The 16,705-nt window shown below is 45.3% G+C and overlaps 1 long non-coding RNA gene across 1 annotated transcript; it reads right to left on the bottom strand.

Annotated features, from left to right (window-relative positions):
• Window positions 1-673: 673 nt before the first annotated feature.
• LOC148055014 (uncharacterized) lies at window positions 674-15,990 on the bottom strand. The gene is made up of 5 exons (XR_015705907.1): window positions 15,881-15,990; window positions 5,484-5,604; window positions 3,991-4,110; window positions 2,170-2,277; window positions 674-835 (listed from the first exon to the last, which is right to left on the bottom strand). It is a non-coding gene; the product is annotated as an uncharacterized LOC148055014 (long non-coding RNA).
• Between the last annotated feature and the right edge of the window lie 715 nt (window positions 15,991-16,705).

Below are 16,705 nucleotides of genomic sequence, written 5' to 3'. Positions count from 1 at the left end.
GCCTCCCGCTGAAGTGAGCGTGGGAGGAAGCTCGAGTGCCTGATCAATATTCTTAGGCATAGCTGGGTTATTTAATTATCTGGGGATGGGCTTGTTTTAAACCAGATTTTTCAACTCAGGCTATTAAAAAGCTTTTTCTATAAATATCCTTGCTGCACATCAAGACCCAGGCGAGGGTCCCTGCACTCTCGTAATCTAATTTGTGGGAGTGGGAGTTGAGCAAAGAAATGCATCTGAGCAGGAAGCTTTTCAGCCTGAAAGCCACCTTGAACCCCCCTACACTCAAAAGCCTCCATTTAGCCCTAGCCTGCAGAGAAGGTGCCTCCTTTTCCAGCCTCCGCCAGGCCAGGCGCCTCCGGTGAGCCGTGAGAGCGGTGATCCATCTCCCCTCGGGAATGTGGCCCCCAGTACAGGGTTGCCTGGAAGGCTGTCAAGAGCCACTTTGGCTAATTGCAATCCTGGCTTAAAAGCATCAAGGGTGCAAAGCAACAGCAGCCTAATGCAGGACCAAAGGTTAATGCACAATTACACAAAAGCATTTAATCTTACAGAAAAGGAAAGGTGCATTTATTTATTTATTTGCTTGGGTTTGTCCCTTTAAAAGGAAAAATCTGCTCCACAACCAAGTAAGAGCACATTAAAAAGGAAACACCCCTTTTCTGCCGAGCTCCTGTGTTCCCTGGCAGATGCCTCTGCTCTTTCTGCAGTGTCCTTGGTGGCGTGACGGCCGCGTCCCCCAGCGCAGGGCACGCTGACACAGCCCCGAGCAGACATTGCCTCACCGGGCTCTGCCCCGAGCCCAGGGGGTCCCCAGGGCTCCTGTCAGGCTCCGTCTCTGGATAGCGTACAAAAAAAAAGCAAATGGCAATCACCTACCAGGCTGCAGCACAGAGGACACTGAACTATTTTGATTAATGAGAGCTGATGCACATCCAAGCCCCACTTTCTCATGGAGCGATGCACAATAAAGAAAACTACCTGCCAACGACATGTCGGGGCAGGAGGGGGAATGAGAATAATACATCACCTCGGCAGCAATGCTCGGAAAGGGCAGCACGCCTAAAGAGCAGGAGAGACCTTTAATAACAGAAATTTTTTCCTGTGTAGGAGGCTTTTGCTTTCGTTACAGCCCACGCCAGGAAGGCGGCAGGGAGCCGAGGGATGTTTGTTCCTGGGTGAGGGCTGATGGATGATGAATGATGCTGGCTGCAGCCGGCAGCTCTTTTGGGGACCTGCCACCAGGCTGGGCGGTGACGTCTGAGCTGCAGCTCCTCAGTAGCAGCTTGGCTACTGCTCTCCTTAGGGATTTTATGGATGCAGAGCCTGATCCAAAACTTAAGACTCACTGAGACTGGCAGCTCACAGAAATTGGTCCATGTGGGCTTGATCTTCCCCTGACATAAAACTGGGAAGTCCTTGGAACCGTAATAGATTTGCAAATCAAAGCCGATTTGCACCAGCTAAGCATCTGCTACTTCCAGCAGATCTGTCTTCAGAGGAACCGGGCAAATTTATGCTTTCAGGGAATCTGACCCTAAATCCATAGGGGGTTTCTGAGGTGGCAGTCATTCCCCGGTATCAGGGCACTGGTCTGTCTCCTGCATTCATCTTAACACCTTACCTGCTGTGCCCATCTGCTCCAGACATCAAGATCAATATTGTCAGTGAATAGCATTGAGATTTGCACACAAAACCATGCAGTCAATCAAAAAGTTTGTAAAATTGGTTTTTCCCCACCCCTTGGCTGTTGAAGTGCCCGGAGGGTGTTAGCAACGGCTAAAAGCACTGACCTCTCACTTCTGCACAGCTGTTGTTATAATGGGAGTAGTCTTATTCACCTCCCAAAGGGCCAGAGAGCCGTATCGCATCAAGGCAGTGCCTTGACAGCACTGGACAGGGGGAACCCAAGAGTCAGAGGTGGGAAGAACGGCTTTCTCAGACCCTCTCAATACCAATTATTTAGTAAAAGATGAGGCCCAGCAGTACAGCCAGGGCAAGACGAAAAAATCTGTAAAGTTTGAAGAAAGGAAAGCTGCACGTGGTGCTCAGCACCTGGTGGAAAAGGAGATGCAGATGGTACAATGCAAGCCGGGCTGCAAAAGGGAGACAGAAACACTCTGTTGCCTTGACTTCAATCTTGTGCCTGTTTCATCCTCTCCCCGAACTTACCGGTCATTGATTTGTGTCCCTGTGCACTTACAGGCAGACAAAGTTTATTTGAGCCTGTGCCAGTCCTGGAGCCTTCCCGCAGCCGGGTTTTTCGTTGTGGTCAGCACGCTGCGGATGAGTAAGACATTTCTGATTAATGGGACAGGGGTAGAGTCTGCTCAAGAAAGCAATAAAACACTGAGCCAGGAAAGCAAGTTTTGGCCTGACACATGCTATAATATTTCAAGTGGTGATAATCTACAGGAATGAGATATACTGTAAACCTGTGATGGGCTATGTAGGGAACTCATTATAAAAGCGAGTAGGATTCAGCGCCTTCCAGGGCATCTGGGGTCCAACACTGTCTAATGCATTTCTCCTCCTGGTAACTCTCTAAGGAGAGAATTACTGTTACCCGCCTTTTACAGGCAGAGAATTTAGGTTTATCCCAAATAAGTTGTTGAGCAGAACAGAGAATGAAAGCTCAGTCTCCTTAACCAGAGCTTGGTGTCCTAGAGACTTGCCATCCATCTTTCGACAGGTGCCTGCAGAGAAAGCAGAAGGCGAGCAAGCTGTGAGCAAACTTTACATCCTTTCCTGCATCTCCTTTGACCCTTCACATCCAAAACATGAGCAGCACGTCACGGGGTTGGTGGGAAGATGCCTTCCCGGACACAAGGTCTGATTCCTCAGCTGCATCCCCTGGCGAGCAGGGCCACCAAAGCCTGCAGGGTGAGCAGGGCCTGGCACCGAGACTGAGGGTCTGCAGGGTGGGATGCAACGTCTCCAATTCCCCATTTCATGACTGGTGTAACAACAGAGCTAAAACAGAGCTGCCTTCAGGCAAAACACAAGCACTGAGTGGCTCAAAGTCCACTGGGTCTGACCCTCATCTACGGTAATGTCATTTTACACCTGCCATTGTGTCTGAGTACTTTAAAGACCTTGCCAGAAATAAGAAAAATCCAATAGATACTGTTCATACACACATATCTCATCCTGTCCTTTCCCCATATCTGAAATTAATATTACCCAGCTAAAAGCCAGAGGTTGAATTCCCCTTGAAGATCCCGGCGGGTACCGTGCTTGCCATTAGCGAAACATCGTTTTTACCAATAGATTTCTCATCAAGACCCTCCCTGCAATGCCGTATCGATCGCCGAGCAGGCGGAGGGGCCGGGGAACACCTGCGCTCCTCATCTAGGTCCCCGCGGCCACAGAGCCTTTATTAGGATGTATGGGAGAGGCCGTTGATAAGCGATGTCCAGGAGCCAGGCAGGCCCTTGGCTAATCGCACCAGGCGGCAATAAAGCTGTTTTAGCAGCACAGCTGCCATCCCCCCGGACGGTGGCCGCCGAGCAGCGAGGCTCTTTCTGCGGGGGGGAAAGGGGGAGATCAGCTGGGCTCTTTTCCTCTGCGGTGCTGTCAGTGGGTCATTTTCTATCAGGGCAGGAAGGCTCAGGGCACACGGGGCGGTATTTCCCAATGGGCAGTCACTGAAACAAAGGAGGCTCCTGCAGTTTCAGATGAAAGAAAGAACTGAGCCAGTTTGCTTTAAAAAAAAAGAAAAAAGAAAAAAGACACACTTCTGTGGATAGTCTGGTTCTAGAGGTGCAAAAGACAACAGCAGAACCATTACGCCCACACAGAAACGCGCAAGCCACCAACAGCCACCGATGGGAACAGGCTGCCCACTATCTACCGCAGAATGACTGTGGTTTCATTTGTCTTTATTTTTAGGCTCTCAATTTGAAATAACTCAGAGAGAGACAACTGCTGGAAGGAGAGCACTTGGGGTTTTCTAAAATGCAGACCTCTTCAATAGCCACAAAAGGCACCTACCTGATCTTAGCAGCCACCTTAGCCCTGGACCAGACCCAGATGACAAACGTGATGCTGGACATCTCTTCTAACCTCCCAGCTCTTTTCTGAGCCCACGGGGCAGCCAGCACTGCTCCGTGTCTGAAAAAAACACCCAAAATGAATCAACGAGGAAGAACAGGGTGACTCTGTCATCTATATATAGCCCATAAGTGGTGCCAAGCCAAATGTAGGTTACTATAACATGTGAATCATCCTGCTTTGAAGAGCAAGGATGAAAATATGGGATGTGAGAAGGGGGTGGGGGTAGAAGTGGTTATAAAATCCTGCCTTGATTGACTACAAGTTGTCGTTTGCCAACAGCCTCTAGACAGGAGTATGTAGCATGTGATGTGCCTGTTCCCACTATGTTGGAGAGGATCTGCCTGTAATTCCCAAGCAATGTGCCAGCAAAGTACTGTAAATATGCCAGCACTGACAAAAGAAATCAGAACAGCTTATCTGGTTGAATATCTATGGCCGATTCCCCGTAAAACAGATGGAAGCGTTTCCTAATGGGCAGGGCACGAGTCTTGTAAAGCTCATTTCTTTCCTTATTCTCCTTCTTCACTTAGCTCCATCTCTGTGTCGGTGGAAGGGGCTTAAAGATAGCGTCCCTCCTTTTAAATCTCTTTGAGACAGAGTAATGAAAAATGCAATAGAAGGAGGTAAGTACCATGAGCAGTTAGGATCAGTGGGTGCCAGCAATGCTAAGAAATGGATCCTGAAATTATGAGCAACTCGCTATTTTAGCTTAAATGTGCCCCACTGCAAAGGGGCAGCGTCTGCTAGGGACCTTGTGCAGGCCTCAATGCCATGATGTGATGCATTAGGGAGTCCGTTTTCTTATGGATGTTTTATGACCCATGTGCAAATGAGGTGATGCAGTGCGTTACTGTGACTGTTACTGGGAGTTTGGGGCTAGCAGTCCCTGCTCGTGGTGCTTTTTTAATTGGCATAGTCAGTAATACATAAATGTGTGTTCTTTCTCCCTGCTCCTCTAAGTGTGATGTTTTTCACACTTAGCAATAGCATAAAGGTCCCCTGAGCTTTGAGCACCGCTATAAAGGTAGGAGAGAAAGACAGCATACAGAGTTAGCAAAAATAGCGGTGATAAACAGAGAGGAGATTTTCTTACAGGGAGGCAGGAAGGAAGGGAAGAAATTTTAGTGCTAACGCGCCAGAGCAATATAGTATAGAAGCAGAAGAAAAGAAAAAGGTCACTGTATGAGCAAATAACATCCCCTGCCAGGAGCATCACTGAGTTTTCAGAGAGGGAAAACAGAAAGGTCTGCACCTTCCCTGCAAGAAAACATGCACTGAAAAGAAGCCAAGAGGCAGAAACTAGGACACAAGTTTCCCCTTCAGTAACATCTCGTACGCGGAGGAGAAAGGGTAGAGCAGAGCCTTGCTAACATGCGGGGGCCACCCGGCTCCCGGTGCCATGCGGTCCCCGTCACATCCCTCCCACTCACCGCGCTGCTGTGTGCTCTCTCCTGCTTCTGCAGCGCAGAGGTCTCCGCGTCCCACGGCCGTTTCGTCACCTGGGGTGGGTACACGGCCACGTCACTCGCTCAGGGTCTGTTGGAGCGTGCCCTGCAAAGCATCGCTGATTTAAAGCTCTTCCCCCGGATTTTGGGATTGTTTGTTGCCAGAGTCTCCCTAACACAGAACTGAAGAGACATGCCAGGAGACAGGACAGGCTGTAACTGGGAGAAGAAAAAAGGAGAGAAAGAGGGAATACATTTGGGCTAAAAACACCCTCTGGAAGTGAGGGTTAGCTCATATTTTCATATCACAGCCCTGTTTCAGGAGCACTGTTGAAGCAAGCTACTCTTAGAGGCAGTGAAAGAGATTTTTGCTCCTTGGGGGACTCCAAGATGTAGGGCTGCTGCAAACCTTGTGGCTTTTGACATTTTTCTTGACAGCTACCCAACAACTTTCCATGCTCCAACATTTAGGGATCAATCACCCACTCTAATGCTTGAGGTAATTCTATTCCTGCTTACATCAAGGAAGGTATGCCATTAATGTTGCCAGGTCCAAGGACTTAATCAGCATTTGCTCTGCAAAACTGAAGTCATCTAATGCAGCTGGTGCTAAATCTGAACTATTATTAATCCCATCTCAAGCTTTGGTCTTTAGGGTCATTGCAGAAGGGGACTGTAAAATGCTAATGGTCAGAAACCATCAACAGAAAGACAAAAGGTCTGAGGAGTCTGATTCAGCCACCAGAAAAAAACGACCTTTATTGTTATTCGTATTGCCTGCTTTTCCTGGACTACTTTAGCCTTTAATTATTTGTCTCACACATTAATTTCCATACGTATTAATAGCAGCTCACCAATCCAGCCTAATCTTCCTCTGTGTTTGGAAGACTCTGCACCTCCTAGTAAGTGCCTTTTCCCCAGGGGGGCTGACTGAGCACGGGAGGAAGAAATGCAAGCTTGTGGTCTGCAATGCAATAGCATAGTAATAAAAGCTCTTTTGGGCACATTGTGTGCATGAGGGACCAGCACTCAGTACCTGTTCTTCAATTAAAAAAAAAAAAAAACAACAACAAAAAGTCTCTTCAGCCCTATTTGTATAGTCCTTCCATAAATAAATAGGAACCCTTGCTTGCTAGCATACAGTTCCTTGAGCAAGGGTACAAATGATTAGCACCCGAGCTTGTTTTTTCTAAAATTATATGAAATGAAAGTTCTGAAGAATTCAATACAACAAAAAAAAGCCCATTCCTTATAATGGTCTCATAAAGCTCCATGCCCATTTTTCTTTTGAAAAAAATCATTAGCCCTACACATTAGACAGCAAAATGTAATGCAATGAAATGTTTGCCATAGAAGGGAAATAGTCTGGAATACGGATGGTAAATATTCATGGAAAGTTGCTAGCCATGAAATATTTGGTGGAAAATATACAGTGAGCATTAATAAATTTATACCCAAGGAATACAAATCAAGGGAAGTAATAAGTATTTGTGCAGTCTAGCTGGAAGTATTTCATGATACAGATACACAGATCTTTCTCTCCATGTCTTGTTACCAGAGAAGAATTATTCCATATCTATAAATACCTGGCGGTCCCTGGCCAGCAAGGACGGCAGTACTGCGGAGGTACTCCAATACAATCGCTCCGAAGAGTTCTAACATCACTGCGCATGGGAAAATTATGTTTCCAGTCTAACGACTGCTGTAATGAATCAGGGCTAGTGCCGCATCAGAGATTTCCAGCCCCAAGAGCATCCCCATCTGCCATCTGAGCCAGAGGGAAGGCTCCTCTCCCTTGATCCCTTCATAGACTGAATCCTCAGGGGACCGCTCTTTGGGAAAGCGGCACAACCAGCGCCGCCAGAAGGGCACGAACCGATGAGTACTTGCAGTCACACAAGCTCATTTTACCGGTTCCCTCCTCGCAGCTGTCGGTTACTACCTCCTCCCTGACATTTCATACCCTCTGCAGAACTCCTCTTCATTTTTATTTTTATTATTCTGGCTCCGATCATCTTGGTTGCTGGATTGCAATGCACAAAAAATTTAAACATTTTAGCCATATCAGCTTAATGACACTGCCAGGATGTGAAAAAAAATTAGGCCATGCATTTCCCAGTCCCCACAAGCTTCTAAAGACCAAGGTTTTCCCGTAGATGAAACGCATAAAATAACTGCATAGTAGCTCCGATGTCTAGTCCTCAGAGCTTAAAACTTCATGACTTTAAAAAAAAAAAGATCTATTTTTGTATCTGTCTTTCAGAACATGTTCTTTGCATTACATATAAATGCTATCCATTAACATTAATTATGCTTCAAGCCCGTTATCACTTAGACATCCATTATCATCCAGAACATCCTCCACACCTCTCTTCTCACCATCTTCTGATTCACACATGTCTAAGATGTGCGGCAGCACCACTCAGCTGTTCAGGTCAGGAGTTTTTCACAGTTTCTTAAGGATAAAATGTACAAAATCCCCTCCTGTAATCAGGAATTGAAGAATATGCCCCCCCCCCCGCCAGCCCACCTCTGCACATAGCTGCCTTTCTTCTGAAATCAGCATTTCCCTGTAACTTCCATGTTCACAAGCTGCGCGTCAAGGATTTCCCAGTTTCTGTCTAGTTTTCTGAAGGTGGAACATAAAAAAAGCCTCGAAAGCAGTCTAGTAAAGAGCACACTGATGAGACGAACACTTGGCCATGTTTAATTCATCAAGCAGCAGCTGAAATTTTTGGAAGGAGAAGCTCCAGCGCAGACTGTCTTGCTGACTCACGCGAGTCTGGCTTAAGAGCATTTCAGGCTTATACCTGCAGAGACACGCACGGGAGAGGGAGAGGAGCGACCCATATACCCATCCATAGTGACAGCAACGCTCAAAGCTATAGAAAGGAATCAAGTGGGTTTCTTGCTGTTGGGGGTGTCCCTTGACCTGAACCTTGGTAAAAAGTCCTTTTTTTTTTTTTCCTACTCGCCCTCTACAGATAAAACCTAGTTATTTTTGACGTTAAACATAAATTGCCTTAAAACGGCCCGATACAGAGGTATCTTCAGGTAGGGGGAGTAGGGAACTCAAACCCTCCCAGAAAGTGAGCTCCTCTGACATGTCACATGCGGGGACATAAAAATCATATCTCCTAGCTGAACCTGTCGGGCAAAGCCTCAGGGCAAGCCTGAAGCCCATCCGTCCTGCCAACTCCTGCAGGATGCCAACCTCCCACCAGAGCACATTTCTACTTCATGAACTTCTCTGGTCCTCAGTTTTATGCAGAACGATCCTTTTGCCAGCACATTTTAATCCTGTTTTTCAACCAGCCATGTTAAGCACCCAATTTGCTCCAAAATCACCCAGCCTGAGCAAAAGGCAATAAACCCTTCCCGAGCGCTCCGCTGAGGTAGCACAATTACCTGGCGCAAATGGAAATGACTCTGCAAGAGAAAATTGCTCTGAAAAGGGAACTATGTTGGGAGAGTCTAATAAAGGTAAAAAAAAAAAAAAAAAAAAACAAACCAGAAATGAGCTCCCAGCTTCTGAAGAACAGGGGGGAACCAGCAAAGCCCGAGGACAACCAGGGTGAACAGCAGGATCCCTATCCAGTGTTCAGGCCATGGATGCCGGCTTACTGGTTGGACTCGGTCAGGTCACTTAACCTCCGAGACTTCCATCAAGTGCATGAGTTTTTGGATGTGCAGCTAAGGGAAATGCTTCATCTGTGAAATGCATCTCTGATTACGCTGGCTTGTAAGGGGGCTTTGCTAGCAACTGTGCCATTAAAATATCCTGACGTACAGATAAAAAAATTAACACAGTGTTCAGAGGGAGAAATGTGCTGCTCTGCTGTGACAAAAGGAAGGAGAAAGCGAGGCAATTCTTTTAAAAACTTCCCAAGAGCATGGTATACTGCCAAGTCACCGCTGTTTTGCTTAAGGGACTGGCAGTCCCTCAGGCACCACAGGAGTGCAGTGGTTTGCCGCGTAAAACAGCGAGGCTCCAGATGTGGGATGCGATGATAAAGCTGGCACTGGCTCCCGGGGACCTAGAGCTCACCCAGCACGGGGGGCTGTTACCCACCCCCCTGCATTTGTCACTGCTGATCTCACACACATTATTTATTTAGAAAGAAAAATTTTAAAAGCACATAAGTTTTCTCCTTGACCTCTGGAACCTATTGATTGCTGCTCTGTAAAAGAAATTAGGTTCCATTTGTGCTTACAGAATATCCCTCCGCCGCTGCAGAACAGCATTTGAAGGTTATAGCGAGCTCCCCCCCGAGTTATCACACGTAGCTGCTCCAGATGAACCTGCCTCTGTTCCTTTTCGTATTGCTTCCCAAACATCTTCATCCTAATTAAAAGGCATTTTTCACTAGTACACAAGGATGTTATAAACAGCAAATGAAGATAAGATCTGGCATGTAGCACATTTCCTTTCTATGTTTAAAGGAGGTAATGCAGGTCCTGTGGGTGAAAAATAACAATTTGAAAAGAACCCAACCCTTTCTGCAGAAGGAAAGAAAAAAAAAAAGCGGTTCTTGGCATTCATATTTTAACGCTGAGAGTGGCTATTCTCAGCCTTAGTCTACAATGTCGGTGTCAATAAACATGGGATCTCTCAGCACAATTCCCCGTCGAAGGCAGCAGCGGTTATCTCTGCAGGGCAGGCGGCCCCGGGACTCTGCCGGAGCCGCACGTGGAGAGGACCACAGCTGCATCTAGGACAGAGGCAATGTTTAAAATGGTGCCAGCCATCACCTTTTTCTCTTTTATTAACAGCAAGAGATATAGGATTAAGGAAAGCGCCAAGAACTGTCAGGAAAGAGGATAGGGATTCCTCCAGACAATGAATAAATACTATTAATTTATTACTATAAACAGGATTCAGTGCAAAAGTGAAGTTGTACCAGCGTGTTGGTCGCAAGCTGGGAACTGAAGGCAGCAGACACACTTCGGGTGTGAAGCCAATCAACCTGACCAACACAAAATGCTAATAAGGCTTCTTTTGGAAAAGGCAAAATGCTTTGGCGTTAATCCCAGAGTTATTTCTCCTTGAGACCAGCCCATATCAGGACAAAGCATCAGAGAAGCCAGACGACTGATGAGAATCATTAGCTTTTCATTATCGCCTTTCATCTTGACAGAAAATTTCATATTGCATCTTTTGATTTCATGACCTGTTCGAACAATTAGCTGAAAAAATTAAAATCGGGGACTAGGAGGAGTGGTTTTGGCTTATGATGGAAATGCACTAAAAACTCAATCCAACAAATTTGTTCATCCCCCTCTTACAAAAGTTTCCAAACCCACTAAACTCACGGGGAGAACTTTCTTTTAATATTGCTATAATTAGGGTTAGCAAAGAGGTGGAGAACATTAAGATCTAATAAATGCACCACACAAGAGTAAACAAATTACTTTGTTGGATGCTGCGCGGTGGAGTTATTAACTCAGCAGCCTCGGGGCAGCGATGCGCTGCTGGGAATGCAGAATAACAGAGCAGCAATTTCTCGTGGCCAGCTTGAAGCTATACTGAATCTGTACTTTAAGTATAGATTTTCTGTACCATGGGGTTTTCGTGTAAGGTAACGAGACGGCTGTTCGTCCCTACTTCTGATGGGAGCAGTGGGGATGATGTAGTAACGTTCCCAAAATATTCAAGAGAAAAAAGTTTTGCTTTGGTTTTTTTTAAATACCGACTTTATTTTACACAGCCAATGGATCCTGAGCAATCTTTTTTGTTCTAAGCTGAGAAGCGTTGGGAACACCAGTCTCTGTTCATAACTGCGTTCGTGTGGTTCTACGAGCAAGTTATGCAAAAGGCAGCACCTCTGATGGGTAATTGAGTCGGCATAAGAAAGCAACATTGGGGACAGGATAGAAAAGAGAGATTTCTTCCAAAGGAAAATTGCTAGGGTTGTGAATGTATCTAATAAATCCAATAATATTTTAAATATTTTCTTTTTTTTTTTCTTTTAGATTGCATATAGCAGCCTTAGCCGAATGGCATAGTTACAAACGCCTTTCTAGCACGTCTAGCAGTCAGACCATGTGGTTGCTTTTCTCCGAGACAACTCAGTTCCCAGAGAAAGGTCAGATCAGCGAGCAGAGGAGAACCAGAAGGCCACTCCGCCTGCACCATCACGCTGGGCAGGGATGTCTTGATGAACTCAGCGGGAGCTCTGCATACGGAATGATGGCAGGTTACGGCCCATAAAATTCTGTTTTAGTAACACCATGCTAAGTTATCCTTGGTTTATTGAAAGGCATTTAATCACCAGAATGGACACCGGCATGGCAGCCAGTTCTGCAAACCCTACTCAGAGAGAGTAAAATTGACTTTGTTGTAGAGGATCAAGCTGAGACCGAGCTACAACTTAAAGCAGAGAATTTCAGACATGAGTCGTTCTCATTACTGAGAGATGATAAAAAACCACCTCCCTTTTATCTGGTAATTCTCATCAGTGGATGTCAAATGCATTGCAACGAAGTTTCATTATCTCCATATTCATTAGGCAGGAACAGAAGCACAGCAAGATGAAATGCTGCAGCCACGGTTCCCCAGTGAACGAGTGGCAGAGGTGGAAAGAGGGGCCGTATTCGGAGGCCCCACAAACCGTGCTACCTCATTACTGGATTAAAGATTTTTATTAACAAGAACTAGAGTTACTGAAATAACAGCAGCTTGTAGAAAAAGTTCAAAGTCCCAAAGAAGAAGCAGCAGGCTCAGTTACTTTGCACCACGCACATAAAAAACACGCCATGGATTGCATTTATGTTATACAAATAACGCTCATACCACAGATGGAAGGAAGTGTGCAATTAGGCCAAATTACAGGCCACGGTGGGTGCTGGAATTAAGCAGCTACGGTGTGCAGGTACCACTTCTCCCTAGTAGACAAAATATATGGAAGATGAGACTAATCTATGCATCGCAACCAGACAGGGTGTTCTTCCAGCTTCAGCAGCTGCTGATGGGGAAGGGTGGCTCTGGGTGCCGGTGCAGTGCTGCAGACCATGAAACTGGCCGTAATTTGCTATACCTGACGGGGCAGAGCCAGGGGCTGGTGCCCCCAGCGCTGCCACCACCGCTTATCCGTGGGGCTCGGGTAGGCTCCCCGCATCCCACACCCACCCCACGGCACGACTGTGCTCAGAGTTATCGAGTCAGGCCCCCACGTGCGTGCAGCAAACAGGCACTCGGTCTTCTCGGTGCCGAAGTGATGAGTGGGAGCGTAGAGCAAGCGGCGGCGCAATCCAATGGGGAGAAAAAGGGCTGTAGTGGAAAAAATAGGGAAGCACTTTGGGGAAGGTAAACTATGTGGTGTGTCCAGGGTAAGGTCCTCATCCAAACCTGGCTTAAAAAGGAAAGTTATTTTCCTTTCCTTCTCATTAGGGGACTAACGAGGGCATGCCATTTCCCTCCATATCATTGACTCGTCAGGCTCCCGCGCTCCTGGAAGCAGCCACCTGGGCAGGAGGCTGCTCTCATTTGCACCGGTGCCATTGACGTTAACAGCCAACCCCTGGGAGTTTGTTCTCTTTCCACTGCGGTTCTGCAGCGTGTCACTCCTGGCAAGGGCATAAATTGACTCCTGACTTTCCCTGGGATGAGCAGGAAGAGTCTGTTCTCACCCTCAGTGCCAAAGTCAGGTCCATTTGTGACTGCTCTTTTGCACGGTGTGACGTACCACGTCCCTTCCTGAAGGGTTTGTTATCGCTTGCTCTGGGATATTATATTAACGCCTCTAACGAAATAGTGTGCAAAGATTGTGTTCCCCCAATGACAGCAATAGCAGAATAGATAATTTCATTTAGAAGAATCTTTTGAACAGGAGGGAAAGCTAGTTAAGGAGACTGATTTATGGCAGTGAAAGGTCTGTCATATCAGAAGTGAGTTTTGTTGATGGAAAGGATCATTAAAATCCCAGCGAAATCTCGCTAGCTGCCCGAGTCTGACCTTACGGAAACTCCCATTGAATTCCAGTCGAAGGAAAAGCTGTGCAAGGCTGCCCGGTTCGTGCCCGCTGTCTGGCTGACTTGGGCAATCAATACTACGCTGAGGACAAAGCAGGGGAGCTGGTGATCCAGGGAGAGCCGTGGATGAGAAAATGTTGTCACGGTCAGGCTGGATGGAGTTTTCTATAAACCGGGATCACAGTGTGATCTCTGTTTCATATTATGAAATTATAACTATTGGACGCAGCTAAAATAGTAGGACATGATTATGCTTTATGAGGCACTAGGAGGGAACAGCAGCATCTACAGAATGGATGTTGTTTCTGCCATTGATAGGAGAGGACATTGCATTGAAATAGGAAAAAAATCAGTAGAAAAAGCAGTGTGAGGCAACTGGAACAAGTCTGTTGCAACCTTGACTGCTGGCATAATGATGGAGAGGTCACTGGGAGGCAGAGACATAGGGGAAATGGATGCTTTGATGTAGAGGGAGCAGACTATGGCATATCAGAAGAAATGAGATTATTAGATAAAGCTTCCTCTCATTCTCCCCAAACAATGAATAATTCCCATCGGCTATTTAAGCAAATCAGGTTAAGAGATCAGTTGGGGGAGTTTTGTTTGCTTTATTTTTTAATTCTGAAACCTACAGACTTTACGTTTGACAAAATTTCAGACATAACCTGCGCTGCCAAGGCAAGGAGCATTGCAAACGACGATGCAGAATATTCTGACCTTGAAATTTACAGGTGATAACTTTTAAATTCTTTTCTCCAAGTGTTTTCTAAATGCATTTAATGGACATGGAGTTAGCTGATGAGAGACAGTGCTAATCTGAAGCTTGGAAATTAAAAAAAAAAAAAGCAATGCAGCAAATTCCACCAGGTTTGCATGTCATGGTCTTGCAGCATCACTGCGACCACACCATTTCTGAAGGTCACCTGAATTTCTCTGTATTGATATCTTTTCTCCCCCTGTAGGTCTTTCTCACACTCACCTTTGATGGGGGTAGGAAAGAAAGAAGTGTGAGTGGTGAACGTGCTGATAGAGTATTAGCTAGACAAATACTTACAAAGCAGAAATGTTGGAGTCTCAAAGCAATGAAATGCCTACAGGACTCCAATGAATGTAATTGTTTCAAGGAATACAGAATTACCTTTTATACTGGCAAATTTAGAAAAACACATTTTTGATGACCTTTCCTTCCATTCCAAATGGAAAACAAGCTCCTGTCTTATCACAAACTTAGAGAGTCACTGATATAATCAAATGTACAGCTGTCCAGAACAGTCATTGATTTAAAAAAAAAAAAAAAAAGCCCACGAAAAAATTACCTTTGTTCTTTCCATTTTTAAATCACATTATGGAATCCTTTCAGAACTGCCACAGGCAGCTCCCTATAAACATCTCTCTTCTACTTCAGCCCTTCAGGATGGATGGCCTTCCTAGCCTGTCCTGTCTGCATGTTCTGTACGCTCCAGCTTTTACTTGGCATAATCTGACACCATTGCTTTTAAACTTGTTTCAAAACTTTGGAATTTTACTCCAGCTGAGGACCTTGAGACAAAAGGAAGACTTATAGCTCCTGCTTAATCAAGACTTCAAAGGAGCTATAGATATTTTTTTTACAATAAAATGAGTTTGCAAAATGTATTACTAAAATTATTGATTTTTCTACCATGAGTGTCTGCATGATTCAATTTGATTTGTATTTATTGCTTCCCTCCTAATCAGCTTATAGTTTTTTCTACTAAGAATATTCTTTAGATGTTATAAGACCAGAGAAATTGAACTGACATTCCAGCCAAAAAGCAGCTCAGATTTCTGTATGTAGATTTAAAAACATAAGGAAAATCTTACAAAGCAAGCCCGTCCCCATAATTCCTTATCCAATTCGAGCAGAGATCATAAGCTTGATACACGGAGTCCTCGTTTCTGTCACAAAAACCATAGGGCAATTGTCTCAGACCACAGGCGGTTTCAAGAGAAGATGCAGTAAAACACGGACTCTGTTGCTGTATTTTGTGCCCGCACGTAGCAAGTTGGTCCGATGGCTACAAAGAGCGACCTGTACGTAACTAAGGCCCTCACGCAATTTTACATTTGCGGCTGAACGCGTGGTTCTCATCCAGCAACATTTGATAAGCTGTTGGAAGAACATTTGAATCTCGCATTTGTTTAGGAAAAAAGCTGAAGGAGGTCACAGCAAGGAGTCCTAAGAGATGAAATGCCACCATGCTAATGCAATTCAAAGAAAAACAGAATGACTACGTTGCCCAGGCTCCTTTGAGCTCCTTGACTAAACTGATAATTCATATCACAAAATTCTCAGATTTTTCACCCATAAAGCCTTCGCACGAGGTAAGTCCTCCAAGCAGGACTACTTTAATATTCCCCTCTTTCTTAAAGTTGCTGTAAAAGATTCTTACCTGAAAAATTTCTTCAGCTCTGTTCAACATTTACTGTAGAGGTCTACATCAGAAAAACAAACTATCTTTATATACAGCATCTAAATAATAACTCATCCCTCAGAAATCTCAGTAGCCTTCTGCAAGGTAGACTCTTCCCTCGGCACTAATTAAAAAGAAAAAGAAGGAGTCATTGCAGTTATGGAGAGCCATCACTGAGCTGCAGCCTTTCATTGGCTTTCTCTACACAAATCAGTTAAACATCCAGCATGAGAGCAATTAACCTAGATAGCAATTAGACTAGCAGGGAGAACTTGTTTCCTTGTAACAGGCCTTTTATTTTAGAAATAAGAATCACCCATATTTAAGTGCACTTTTTTGCCTCAGTTAAAAACAAGTCAATGAAAGAAAGAAAATTCAAATGTCACAGGGAAGAAGGAGGATGCAGCTGTTGCTTTGCGAGTAATAAGTACTGAAGTAAAGCTGAGTGCAAAAGCAGGGTGACAGTAAACACGGGAGATAAACACGATGCATATGGAGGAGCCAAGCCCACAAACAAATTAGTAACAGCTGCCATATATCGTCGAGTAACTGCCTGCAGAGTTAGGTCCATGCCTTTATATGCATAAATCCTCATAGATCATAGGGTTTATTCCCAACTGGAGCAAATGTAGGCATCTGTCTGAAATTAGTAGAGCAACCTGATTTATATTTGCTTTCAATTTGCCCAGGAGCTCCCCACCTCCGAGCCTAGATGCTAGACACGGCTCCCAGCCCATTTACATTATCAGCAGTTTCGCTGTGTTAAAATCCACTGAGTTTCAGGTTATGTGTCAGGCCCAGGAT

Source organism: Nipponia nippon, unplaced genomic scaffold (genome assembly GCF_047370975.1).
Source record: "Nipponia nippon isolate SJK-2023a ecotype South Korea unplaced genomic scaffold, ASM4737097v1 scaffold_27, whole genome shotgun sequence".
Classification (NCBI taxonomy): Eukaryota; Metazoa; Chordata; class Aves; order Pelecaniformes; family Threskiornithidae; genus Nipponia; species Nipponia nippon.
Note: the sequence above shows the minus strand (reverse complement) of the source record. Positions and strands in the feature narration are given on the sequence as shown.